A 12,489-nucleotide genomic window follows, 5' to 3' on the forward strand; every position below is an offset into this window, starting at 1 on the left:
GTATTTGTTTTTACACAATTGATTTTAAGGAGGAAAATGTGAACATAGTTACCAGTAATTTACCTCTCAGCTGTCCCATTCTCTTAAGGTAGTTACTCCCTATGTGTGGGTTGTGCTCGTGTGTGTATTTTGTGCAGGCAGGCAGTGTTCTATATTTTGTTTTCCAAAGCTGTTGGTTTTCAAAGCATTTGGCAGTATATCTCCATTGTCTGAAGGTGGCACTGTTGTTGTTCATTAAATTTAGACTCAAACCGCACCACCAGTTAGGATCATGTTTATTATTTTACTAAACCAAGTAAGATAATGCCTTTCTTAAACCTGCAATTGCTTCACCTTGGGTACTTAACTCAAATAGCAGGAGTGAACTGCTCTAAGTGCTAGTGAGGGCAGTGATGTGATCGTCTTTAAGTCTTCTGAATAGGATGGTACGGTGCTTTGGGAAAGCCCTATTTCCAAAGGATACACAGTTGTGCACTTCCAATTCTTGAAACTCCACATTCTGAGAGCTTCTTAAATATGTGAGTGCAACAGGTTTACTTTGTAAAGTGAACTACAATTTTGGGTTTGCTCAACAAAAGGAACATGTAAAAATTAACATGGACTCCCTTGCTAACATATACAGGATTGAGAATGTTGTGCCTACTCTGTCCCAGTAGACAGGACATGCGACTGGGTATCGTGCTGAGGTTTATCATCGTCATGGGTTTTGGACATTTCATGTATCTTGAATGGGTTGAGTATAATGATAATCGAAAGTTGCACATTTCATGGTGCTGGGTAAATTCTGGAATAAAGTTATTTTCTAATTAACGTTTGTTTTTTGTCTCCATGCAGAAAAATTACATCTCCTTACAGCTCTGGCTGTATTCATGTAGCAAATGATCCACAGCTCCAAGTTGTAATTGATACACGAAAGGACAGATCATTAATGTACACAAACTTGTAGACTGAGCCATGGGAATATTGTTAAATAAAAAGATAAACTTCCCAGAAAGGCATTGAACAATCCCATGGATCTTCCTTTGCCTAATTTAGTTTTAATAAAAATTAACAGTGTGGGGAAAATTAGTTGCCGTTTAGCCCGAGCTGTGTGTGTTGTTTATTTTTTTTTTTCTATTTTTTTTATTTATTTGAGAGAGAGAGAGAGAGAGAGAGAGAGAGAGAGAGAGAGAGAGTGGTGTGTGTGTGTGTGGCCAGCTCAGCCCACCAGGGGGCAGGGCTGGCTGGCATGTGGTGCTGGGGGATTGAACCGTGATCCCTGATGCCTTGCCAAGCTTGTTCTAAGTAGGTGCTTTAGACCACTGAGCCATCTCTCCAGCCCCTGTGTGTGTTGTTTAGTCCCCCATGTTACTGTTCCTCTGCTGCCTTCCTTCACATGAAATCACAAATGGGTGCTGCCTTGACTCAGCTCTGAACTTGGTATAATGAAGTCCTGTGCATGTTCTGTAATAAACATGGCCTCCAGTTCCACAGAGGCAAGTGGTCTGCTTAGTTCTTCTTGATAACTTGTTTTATATATTTGTAGAATGAACTCCTCCTTTTTCTGGTCTTACCAATTTAGAAATTGTTGCATTTTATATTGTTTTATTGGCACCAAGAAAGATGGCATATGTATTTCTGAGGTATGTATTTCCAGCATGATTATACGGCATTCTAATACGATTTCAAGTACTTAGGAAGTCATCTCGGCTTCTCTCAGAGATGTGCTCTTGTCTCATGTTCTAGACTGCTTTGGCAGCTGATGGGCCTTTTAAGTAGTTTCTTAAAAGGGTTAGAATTTCAAGTCCAGTGTTTTTGACAGGTTAGAATCAGGGCTGTCTTCAGGCTCACTGTTTAGAAACCTCAGTTATGTGGAAGGACACAGTTGTCCTTTTTTTTTTTTTTTTTTTTCTGATTATTCAGTATGTTTCATGTTTTTATGTAGCTGCAGATCATATTTATACGGTGAACAGTATTTAGTGTTTCTAGAGATAGTTCAGTCATGTTTTGCTTTTCTTTTTGTTCTGTTTTTTCTTTTTTTAAGGGTAAGAGGTTTATTCAGCTCACAGTTCGTAGATGTTTCAGTCTGTAATCAGCTGGGTCCAAAGTAGGGTGACATTTTTGTGGAGGGGCTAGAGTTTATGGTAGCAGAAGACAACAGAAAGTAAACAGGCCTGATCATCTGTTATTTAGTGTCAGCTTTCAAAACAATTTAAAGTCACTGCAGCCAGTAGGCTTGAGTGTCTAAATACTACCAGTAAACTAGGGAATATATTCAAATCAAGATGAAAATAAAAGTGTGTTTTTTTGGTTTTGTTTTTGGTCAGCTCAGCCCACCCTGAGGGAGCTGGGGCAACATGTAGTGCTGGAGATCAAACCGTGGTCCTCTGCGCCTGCCTAAATTTGCCTACGCAGGCGCTTTAGACTGCTGAGCTATTTCACCGGCCCCTATGTTATGTTTCATTAAAAGAATTGTTTTACTTTGATCTTGTCTGGGGGATATAGAATGGTGCTCTGCTACACAGCTGAGTTTGTGTTTGGATATGTGTGTGTGGTTTGCTTTTATTACTTTTATGTATTTGGTACAGGGTCTGACCATGCAGGTCAGACTTATAGTGATCCTCCCATTTCAGCCTCCCCAGTGCTGGGATTACAGGTGTGTGCCACCATGCCTGGCTTTGGTGGCCAACATGCCTGGAGCAGGGCCAGCACATGAAATGTCGGAGATCAAACCAGGCACTTAGACTGCTAAGCTGTCTCACAGCCCTGCTTTTAGTGCTGAGAATGGATTTACGCTCAGCAAATCTTCCACACTCCTCACAGGGTTTCTGACCAACATTGGCTAGGGAAAACCCATTTTGTTCTACACAATGCCATAAATGAGTTTGGAAGCCAGGAAGCTTGCTTCAACCTGGGTGTAAGTTTGCCACCATCCCTGCGTTCTCACCATTTTGCTTTCCTACCTGGTTACAGGCATTTGTGTTCTGAGACAGACCACAAAGCACATTGTATGATTTTGGAATAATGTAAACCTAGTTACAGAGTATAAAAAAATACATATCTCTTTGGAACGGGCTCTCACTATGTAGCTTAGCTTAGCCGGCAAACTAATTTGTTTTTTTGTTTGTTTGTTTTGTTTTGTTTTTGTTTTTGTTTTTCTTTTCAAAGTTTTATTGATAAACATATAGCAATGAGACAGTTTCAAATCAAATCGAAAGTACAGTTTCATGGCAAACTAATTTGTAGCTCAGGCTGGTCTCAAACTTGTAACAATCCTGCCTCAGCTTCGGAACAAGTGTGCACTACGTGCACTACCATGTCAAGTGTCAGAATCTTAAAACATTTTGTAAACTTGTACCTGTGGTCATTGAATAATACTCTATTCATGCTTTTTCAAGCCTCAGACTAAAATAGAAAAGGGAAGGTATGAAGCATAAATCCTGACTTCTTGGTACATTTTTAGTCTTGGCTGATACAATGCCCAATCATGCCCTGGTACCTGGCTGCTTTGGGACTTGCCATTTGATAGCTGGACACATTAGGACATGAGCATTTTTACCTGGTGCTTTATGTGCAAGCTAGGCATTGTCAGCATAGATGGCTGTGATTTACTGTCCTTTCCAGCCAGTGTGATGTTTTGTGCACGTTGCATCTTCCAGAACCCACTTTGAAGGAGTGCTGAGGTGAGAAGTGGTCTTGTAGTTAACAGTTGCCATTTAACATAGATTTTTTTTTGTTTATATATACTGTGCATGACTTGATTCTTAGTAACTTCTCTTAATGTCATGCTTTTTAAAGTATTTAACTTGTAAGAGATTTTTAATTTTCCATACTGAAAATGTGTGTGTGTGTTTGTGTTTTGAGATAGGGTTTCACTGTGCAGTTCAGGCTGGTCTTGAACTCACTAGCCCAGGGTGGCCTTGAGCTCAGCCATCTTTCTGCTTCAGGCCTCCCAATGAAAATACATATTTTAAATAATTCAAATATTTTTATCGTAGATGTTTGCTCATTGCAGGCATCTCCATAGTGTGCATTGTCTGATAATGTCATAGAGTCTTAAAATAGTTAAACCTTTGGGGAGGGGTTTAATACAGTTTTGATTTTTAAGATTTCTGGAAAAACATTAATGACGAAATTATTTCTGGGGGTAAAATGAGTTGTGTGCCACTGCTGTACCCTTCCTTAATTTCTGTCCATCTGTAGATATCTGGGTTCCTTGTAGATTTTAGCCATTAAAAAGTAGGCCTGTGTATTTTAACTTAATAACATAAAACATCCCAACTTGGTGTTTGTTCCTTGTGGATCTGCCTCTCTTGGCACAGCACCTTCCTCAAACTTTCACACTGTGTAGTGCCTGGTGCTGTGTGATTTCCAGAAATCTGGCAGGAGAATTGGTCCTTGTTTGCGTTTTCTGACTGCAGTGGAGCTGTTAATAAAGAGATTGATGATAAAGTTGTTGGAAAGAGACAGTTGGGCAGGACTGCTCCCCGTGAGTGACAGAGGGCACGATCTGCCTTTGCAGCCAAGAAAGCCGCCCCCAGCAGAGCACCGGCCGCGCCTGAACCCCGTGCCAAGACTGTTAGAGGCTGTGCCGCGCTCCCAGGCTACTTACTACGTCTTATAAATTGGGCTCACTTGCATTTTTGTTTTTGTCTTTACATACATGAGATTCTCAGAACAAATAACATTTGCGAGTAAGACACACTTCCTAACAGAAACGTAATTGTTTTTGCAGATCCTTTCCAGCAGGCACAAGTCGTCCAAATTTGGCTGAATAAAACTTCTAAGTTTCTTTTAAAATAAAACTACAATTTATATAGAAAACCTTATTTCTTTTCTAGCTAGTCATAAGTCAAATCTGAACCAAGAGTAAGAAAATTAATTTTTCAAGTATAATCTGACCACTTCATAAACTAGAATGACCTTAAGTAACCCTCTTTGAATTAAAATTTTTAATACATAAAAGTTAATTTTGTATAATTTATAAAATCTTAAGACATTAAGGCCCTTGAGGTGTTTCTTTTGTAGTTGCCATTGGGCACTTGTTGGTTGGGCCAAGCTTTCCTTTTGCAGCAGTTTTATATTGAGAAAATTCTGAGCCTTCTCCTAATGTGAGCTCCAAATAGTTTTCTCTTTGTCACTGAAGTCTGTTCTTTTGTCTCTCTCCATCGAGCCTTTCTTAGTCTCATTGCTGAGCCAAAATGCCTTCCAGAGTTAAGAGAAGAAAGGTTTATTTGGCTCATGTTTATAGAGGTTTCAGTCTAGTCAGCTGGCCTCTGGGCAGGGTGACATGGTAGACAGATACAGAGAGGAAAAACAGCTCATGGCAGGCAAGAGGTAGCAAAGCACACAAAGGATGAGGATTCTGTGTATTATATCAAGGCTACCAGGGTTAGGGCGGTATTGTACCAGTCAGTGGGCTGATTAACAGTCGCCCACCCTTAATTCTAGCCCCCTTAGTCTCAGCATTGCACCATGAATCACACTCTAAATTCAGCTACTTGTAAAAAAGCCTCACCTATGATTGCATGGGGCTTTGGGGTGGGCATCTAGGCACAAGCTGTAACACCCTCACCCCAGTCTTTTCCCATACCTGTCCCTCCTGATGGGAGGGATAGAATACCTTAGGTAATCAGGTCATTTTAGGCATTTTCAAGGTTCTTGGGGAGCCCGAGCTGCAGTAGTTATAGTGTGGGTACAGGCCAAGAACTTAGGAAATGGTAGTTTTTCCATTCCTGTCTGACCCTCTGTCCTTTGCTGTTCTGCTTGTTTCTGCTCATGGCTGGCCTGTGGCATGGAAGAAGCTAGCCTAGAAAGGGTTGTAGGGCCCAGGTACAGGAAGCTTTGTGGAACCCGTCATACAGAGGGCATGTGCCTTTGAGCCCAGCTGTGTTGTCTGTCTTCCAGAGGAAGGTTTCTTTGGCAGAGGAGGGTTTCCTCAGCCACACTTTCCACAGCTGGCTTTACAAATGGGATGTTGTAACCACAGGGTACCATAATCTGCAGAGTTGCCCAGGATTTCCTTATACTTGGCAATGTTTTTGCCTCAGTCATCTGAGTTGCTGAGATGCAGGCATGTGTCACAACTAGCGACCCTGATGGAGAGCTTTGCGCTTGGTTGTCATCAACCAAACACTTTGGGAAAGTGAAAGTTTTTCTTCGAATTGAAAAAGGTTTGAAATGGCTTAGAATTTTGAAGTGCTAGATTAGAATTTTTTTAAAGGGTAACAAAGCTGAGATAGAGGGAAAATAAGAACTGCATAGTAATTTGAGGCCAAAACCCCCCAGAACATAAATGGCCTTTTGTTCAACAATGTTTTCAGAGTTTTCTTTGCGTAGACTTCTGGTGTGGCCTCTTGCGTGGAACTCAGATTCTAATGGAAGGTAAGTTTTGGGTTACAGTTTTGCTAGTAGTGTTTAGTATGTGGCTGAACCACATAATTTAGGAAACCTCAGTTAAGGGTTATTAGGAATTATGTTTATAGGTTTTGGTTTGATTTCCACATGGGAGTGTAACATGACAATGAAGGGTTGAGTGGATTAGACGAAGTCTAAGGTTTTGACTCAAGTGGCGATTTGCTTAAAAGCCTAGGAAAAGCAGGGGAGGAAAAATCCTGCCTGTTTGAAACATACTGAGATGCTGGGGCCCTTTGGAAGGGAGGAGTCCTCATGAAAAGGGAGGATGGCTAGTCTTGTTAAGCAAGAAGCTTTGAGCTGCTCTTTGTGGAAACAGCATTATGGTAGAGGGACTTAGTTTTTGGTGTAAGAGTGAAATTCCAAAGGGCACTACTACATCTCTGTCAGGTCTGAAACAAATTTGCCCATCAAGCCATCAATTTTTTTTCCCCCCCTTCGGAACTGGGGACTGAACTTAGGCCCTTGTGTTTTCCAGCAAGCATGTATTCTACTGAGCCATCTCCCTAGCCACCATCAATCTTGACATTAGCTGAACTAAACCACTGAGCTGGATGTGGTGGCACAGGCCTATAATTTCAGCCCACAGGAGTGTCACAAGTTTGAGCCAGCTTAGTGTGTTCAAGGCCAGCCTCAAGTACGTAGCAAAACTGTGTCTCAAAAAAAAAGCCACAGCCAACAGCTTCTCTGTGTAATGGGAAAAATTGTCTGCTTCAGTTGGGTTTTTTGTGTTTTTTTTTTTTTTTTTTTTTTTTTTTTTGTGGAACCGGGGATTGAACTCAGACCCTTGCACTTATGCACTTACCAGGGAAGCGCTTATTCTACTGAGCCATCCCCCTGGCCCCATCTGCTTCAGCTTTAAGCAGTATTTTAGGTCTCTGCTCGCTGCATAATCTTGGGTGGCAATCTTTCCTTGAGGTTCACTCCTTCCCACTGAATATGAGGGCTCTCCTCATGGTTCTTGTGTGGCCCAAAGGCATGCAGTGGCTGTTAAGAAACAGGCATAGTCCTCTGTGTGGCCCACTTTCCCTGGTCCACTGTCCTTAAAATTTCTAACCAATCTTGTGCTTCCTCAGTTGAGTTAGCCAAAATGATCTGTGACAATCTGAGCTACAGTCCCAGGTAAGATGTAGACGGATCGCACGTAGAAGGATCCCAAGTGCCCAAGATCTCGTTGAAGTTGTGTTAGGGTCAAGTGATTTCATTTGTAAATGGTGAGTGTGGGTCAGTTACTCTCACCAGCTAGTTTCTGGGAATTGCAGGATTGTGGGTGAGTGAGGAGCCCCACTGAAGTCTTCCTGGTAATTTCGGGAGTGCTAAGAAAGCTAACCACGGGCTGGGAGATAGCTCAGTAGAATAAGTGCTTGCCTGGCAAGCACAAGGGCCTGAGTTCAATTCCCAGTTCCACAAAAAAAAAAAAAAAAAACAACTAACCATGAGCAGGTGTGACTGGGAAAGAGCCTTCCCTGCAGCTCGGCTGACAAGTGGGAGGGAAGAAGGAAGGAAGAAAAAGATGAACCTTTCTGGGGGTGTAGTTCAATTGGAAAGAAATTGCAATATATCTCTGGATTACACTGCTGTAGGGCATGAATACTGAAATGTCTTCTGAATTTTAAATTGAATGAATATTGTTAAATCTCAACCTTTTCACTTGAATTGTACTCCAGTTTTTACTGTCTTTTTTTTTTTTTTTTTTTTCTTTCTTTTTGAGGCAGGGTCTCCCTGTGCAGTTCAACCTACTTCTGAGCTCACTTTGTAGCCCAGGCTGGTCTCAAACTCTGAAGGGTCCTCCTGCCTCAGCCTCCCAAGTGACTGCAGGCATGGGCCACCACGCCCGGCTGTGTTGTTAGTCTTGAGCATGCTCTTCTGAAGCCACCACCAGGCTGTGTAGGACAGTGATTCCTCAGGCCAGCAACACACAAAAGTGTTCGGCAAGTTTTGCTTCTGCAGTTGTCTTTCTCCCATAAGCCAGCCATCTTCTCCCAAGTTGTAAAACAAATTAGGTTCATAAGCTGAGGCGCCACTGCATTTGATGAGTGCTAAGGACACCTAGTCCAGTGGTGCTGGCTTTTTTTTTTTAAGATTATTTTATTTATTTATTTATTTTGTGTGTGTGTGTGTGTGTGTGTGGCCAGCTCAGCCCACCAGGGGGCGGGGCTGGCTGGCATGTGGTGCTGGGGGATTGAACCGTGGTCTCTGTGTTTTGCTTAGCTCAGCTTGTTCTAAGTAGGTGCCTTAGACCACTGAGCCATCTCACCAGCCCCGGTGCTGGCTTTTGAGGGACACTGATCCCATCCTCTCCACTAAGGTTGGTGACCATGGGCAAACTTTTAACACTTTCCTTGCAGTTTCTGAGTAATACAGGGCTTACTTGACAGATGTCTTGTTGGAACGCTGTATGGAATAGCAAGTCCTTGTAGATAGGATACATTTAGAGAATCACCATTTTTTAAAGTCCTAGGGTACGTTCAATCCCCAGCATGCTGTGCTGGTCCTGTCCCTGGGGCAGTTGAGACTGGGCGTGGTGGGGTGTGTGTATAATCCCAGCGATTGGGAGGCTGAAAACAGGAGGATCACTAGGAAGCCGATCTGTGTAGTGAGACCCTATAGTCTCTGTACTAAAATGCATTATAAATAAAGTCCTAGGATAAACCTAATTTGAATTTGGCAAACCACTCCTGCTAATTCTCAGAGCTGCCTTCTGAAATTTGGGCAGGACAGGAGTTGGGAGAAAAAGAGGCAAAGCCCTGTACTTTCTTTTCCTTAAGTGGGATGGGAGCATACTGACTTCTGCATCAGAGGGCTTCCTCAGCCTTCCAGGCAACACAAACATGGCTTGCGCCTCTGAGGGGATGCGCGTGTGTCTGCTGGCCTCTGGCTCAGGGTCGGGACAACGTCCCACAGCGCTGTCTATGGGGTCTGCCTCATGCATGCTGAGCAGTGTGTCTCCCAGACAGTAAAGGGCATCGCCACTTAGAGATGACGTACTAGGTCTCGGTTAGCAGAGGACTTGATCAGCATCCCCCAGTAAGATATCCAACCTGCTTCTGTATTACTGTAATAAAATTTAACCCTGAAATGTGACCTTAAGTTTTTCCATGGATGTTGTCTCAGTTTTGTCTTTGTGGCTGTCGTCGTGGAAGTCCAGGGGAGCGGAGCATTTGCCTGTACTTCCCGTTTGGAAGACCTTAGGACTGTGTGCCGGAGGTGGGCAGCAGGGAAGATTTGCAAAGGCTGATGACTGGTGGCTGTGCAGGTGGGCTTCAGGGAGACCTGAGGACTACTGGTTGTTGCTGGCTGGGTTTGGATCCTGAATGTTTTGGGGCAAGCTGTCCTCCTCTCAACTAATTCACTAAATTGATTTTAAAATGTGGATCTTTATAATTTTATGCATTGGTTTGGATGATTTCTCTTGAGAAGTTTTTTTTTTAATTTTGCTTTTTTTTTTTCTTTTAAAAAGTTTTGTATCAGTGTATTTAACCCCATCAAAACAGGAGTCCCGGGCTGGTGAGATGGCTCAGTGGTCTAAAGCACCTACTTAGAACAAGCTAAGCTAAGCAAAACAGGGACTGCAGTTCAATCCCCCAGCACCACATGCCAGACAGCCCCGCCCCCTGGTGGGCTGAGCTGGCCACACACACAAAATGAATGAATGAATGAATAAATAATTCTTTAAAAAAGAAAAAAAAAACAGAAGTCCCAATAAAATACTAAAAATTTTAAACTGCTCAAGAGTAAAACAAACAGAAATATCAAGAACTATACCTTAGAGGCTGCTCTGCCCTGAGGGTGCCGTCACATGAGGATATATGTGAAGGCACTACATTTGATGTTTTCATTAAAAACAAAAAAGAAATGCCTTGAGGAATAGATGAAAACCATACTTCATGCTAAAAAAAAAAGTGGTAGAAATGAAAATTGATATCTACAAGTGGGTTTTTCATGAGGGGCTTCATCTGTTATGTTGCCCACAAAATGCTGGAGAAGTGGTAAATAACTTTTTTTTTTTTAAATATTTATTTATTTATTTTTTTTTTTAGTGTGTGTGTGGCCAGCTCAGCCCACCAGGGGGCGGGGCTGTCTGGCATGTGGTGCTGGGGATTGAACCGTGGTCCCTGTGTTTTGCTTAGCTTAGCTTGTTCTAAGTAGGTGCTTTAGACCACTGAACCATCTCACCAGCCCCAGTAAATAACTTTTTAAAATGTGCACAGTGTGTGACTGTGTCATTGGACAAGTCCATGTAAGTGAATTGGTTTTAAGCAAACTTGAGTTTTAATAGTTTTTTCTGATTATAATAGTATACATACTAATCATAATGGTGAAAAGTGTAAAGGAAATAAAAATCCGTAATCCAACTTCCTAAAGTTTTTAAAATCTCTTTAGTCTCTTTTATACACTTGTAATACTACTGTTGAGGTCATACTACAATAAGTAGTTTTATCTCAACCACTCTCCCTAGCTGCTGTCCTAGCTGTCGTATAGGAGAAGCGAATACCCCAAGAAGGTCCTGGCTGTGTCCCCATGAGATGCTGAGCCCCTGGGGTGTGACCTGAGGCCTTGGACAGAGAGGAGCACAGGCTGTCAGCACAGGCCAGAGCCCTGCACCTGGGACTGGAGTGTGGGGCTCACTGCCGCAGCAGCAGAGATGGTCAGAACATCTGGCTGTTCCCAGTCAGTTTGCTTCCTGTGACGATTTAACAGGTAGGCCCCCAAGAAGCGCTGGGCTTCTTAGTAGTCTTGAGCCCGTGGGCTTCCAAAGCCCGGCTCCCCGCTTGGAGACACTGGCTTGTCCATGGATGCTCGGTTGTGGTGACGCCCTGGCTGTGCATGGTGATTGTAGGATTCCCAGGCCGGAAGGATGACCGTGGAGTTAGGGCCACTAGGCTGCTCTGAGGAAGACAGTCCCGCACATGCACGGGGCAGGAGCGCCTGTTTACAGGGTGCTGGCTTTGACAGTAGATAAGAGTTGGGTGCAGAAGAATGGGAAGGCATAACCGGTGACCCCAGTGTTGGGAGACCCAGCCTCAGGCCTTGCTCCCTCTGTCCCCTTGCAACTGAGTGTGCTCTGGCTTTCTCCTGCCTCCGGCCTCCTGTGGTCTGATGTTTGAGGACGAAACCCCTGCCCTGGGAAGTGGGTGACACCAGGCCTGCACCAGGGCCTCCGAGGACTGTACCTTGCCGAAGTCCCCAGGGTAGATCTCTGATTCCAGCTACTTAGCAAGAGTCCTTGAGGGCCGCTTTTGCCTGGGCCTCTTGGCCACTACCCAGCCTGTGCCATAGGTTGCTGTTGGCCCCTGTGGGCCCTTTTCCCAACACAGGAGTGCCCTAAGCTTGTGAGGTGGGTGAGAGGGACCTGTGTGTCACTCAAGCTGGTGTTCTGCTGTGACACTCATGGGGGCCACATCTCTGCCGTCCTCCCCAGGCCTTTCAATCCCTGACATCAGTCATGCTGGGGCCCAGCATTGCTGAGTATTTGTGAGTCTTTAAATCTGTAAACAGCTTTTCAAATCTTCACTGGTGAATGCAGTACAGCATGGCCTCTACCACGGCTCATCCCCAGCTGGATTCTAGCCCCCGCTGCCACCCGGCTTGCAGCACAGCCCAGGTAGTTCCTCTCAGTGCCCCAAGTCTCGGAGGCCCGGGACATTTGTCCTCACCACAGCTGTGAGAGGCTCATGGTAACCAGAGGGTGCCTGTGCCAGGCGTTGGGTCACATGTCACCTGAGCAGAGGGCGCTGGCACAGCGTGGAGGCAGCAGTGTCCCTTGGTGCTGTGGCAATGAACAATGGAGAGAGGAGCTGCTGGTCTGAGTGCAGCAGAAGCTGGGCCAGGGCGAGAAGAGGAGAAACAAGGACGAGGGCCTTGGGCACTTAGGCTAGAAAGAGGCTGTGGGAGTGGGGCTCATACAGTCCCTGGACTCCCTTGCCTCCAGCCTCATTCTGAACCAAGATGCTCAGCTGCATGGGGTGGAGGGGGGCTGCAGGGGTCCCCAGAGGGTCAGGATACTTTCTCAGTGCAGCCTGGCCTGGTGTCAGGCAGAGCCCTTTGCTGGTGCTTTGCTTAGGCTTCTGCACAGGGAAGACAGGGTCAGACACA

This window comes from Octodon degus, unplaced genomic scaffold (assembly GCF_000260255.1).
Source record: "Octodon degus isolate 3935 unplaced genomic scaffold, OctDeg1.0 scaffold00070, whole genome shotgun sequence".
Classification (NCBI taxonomy): Eukaryota; Metazoa; Chordata; class Mammalia; order Rodentia; family Octodontidae; genus Octodon; species Octodon degus.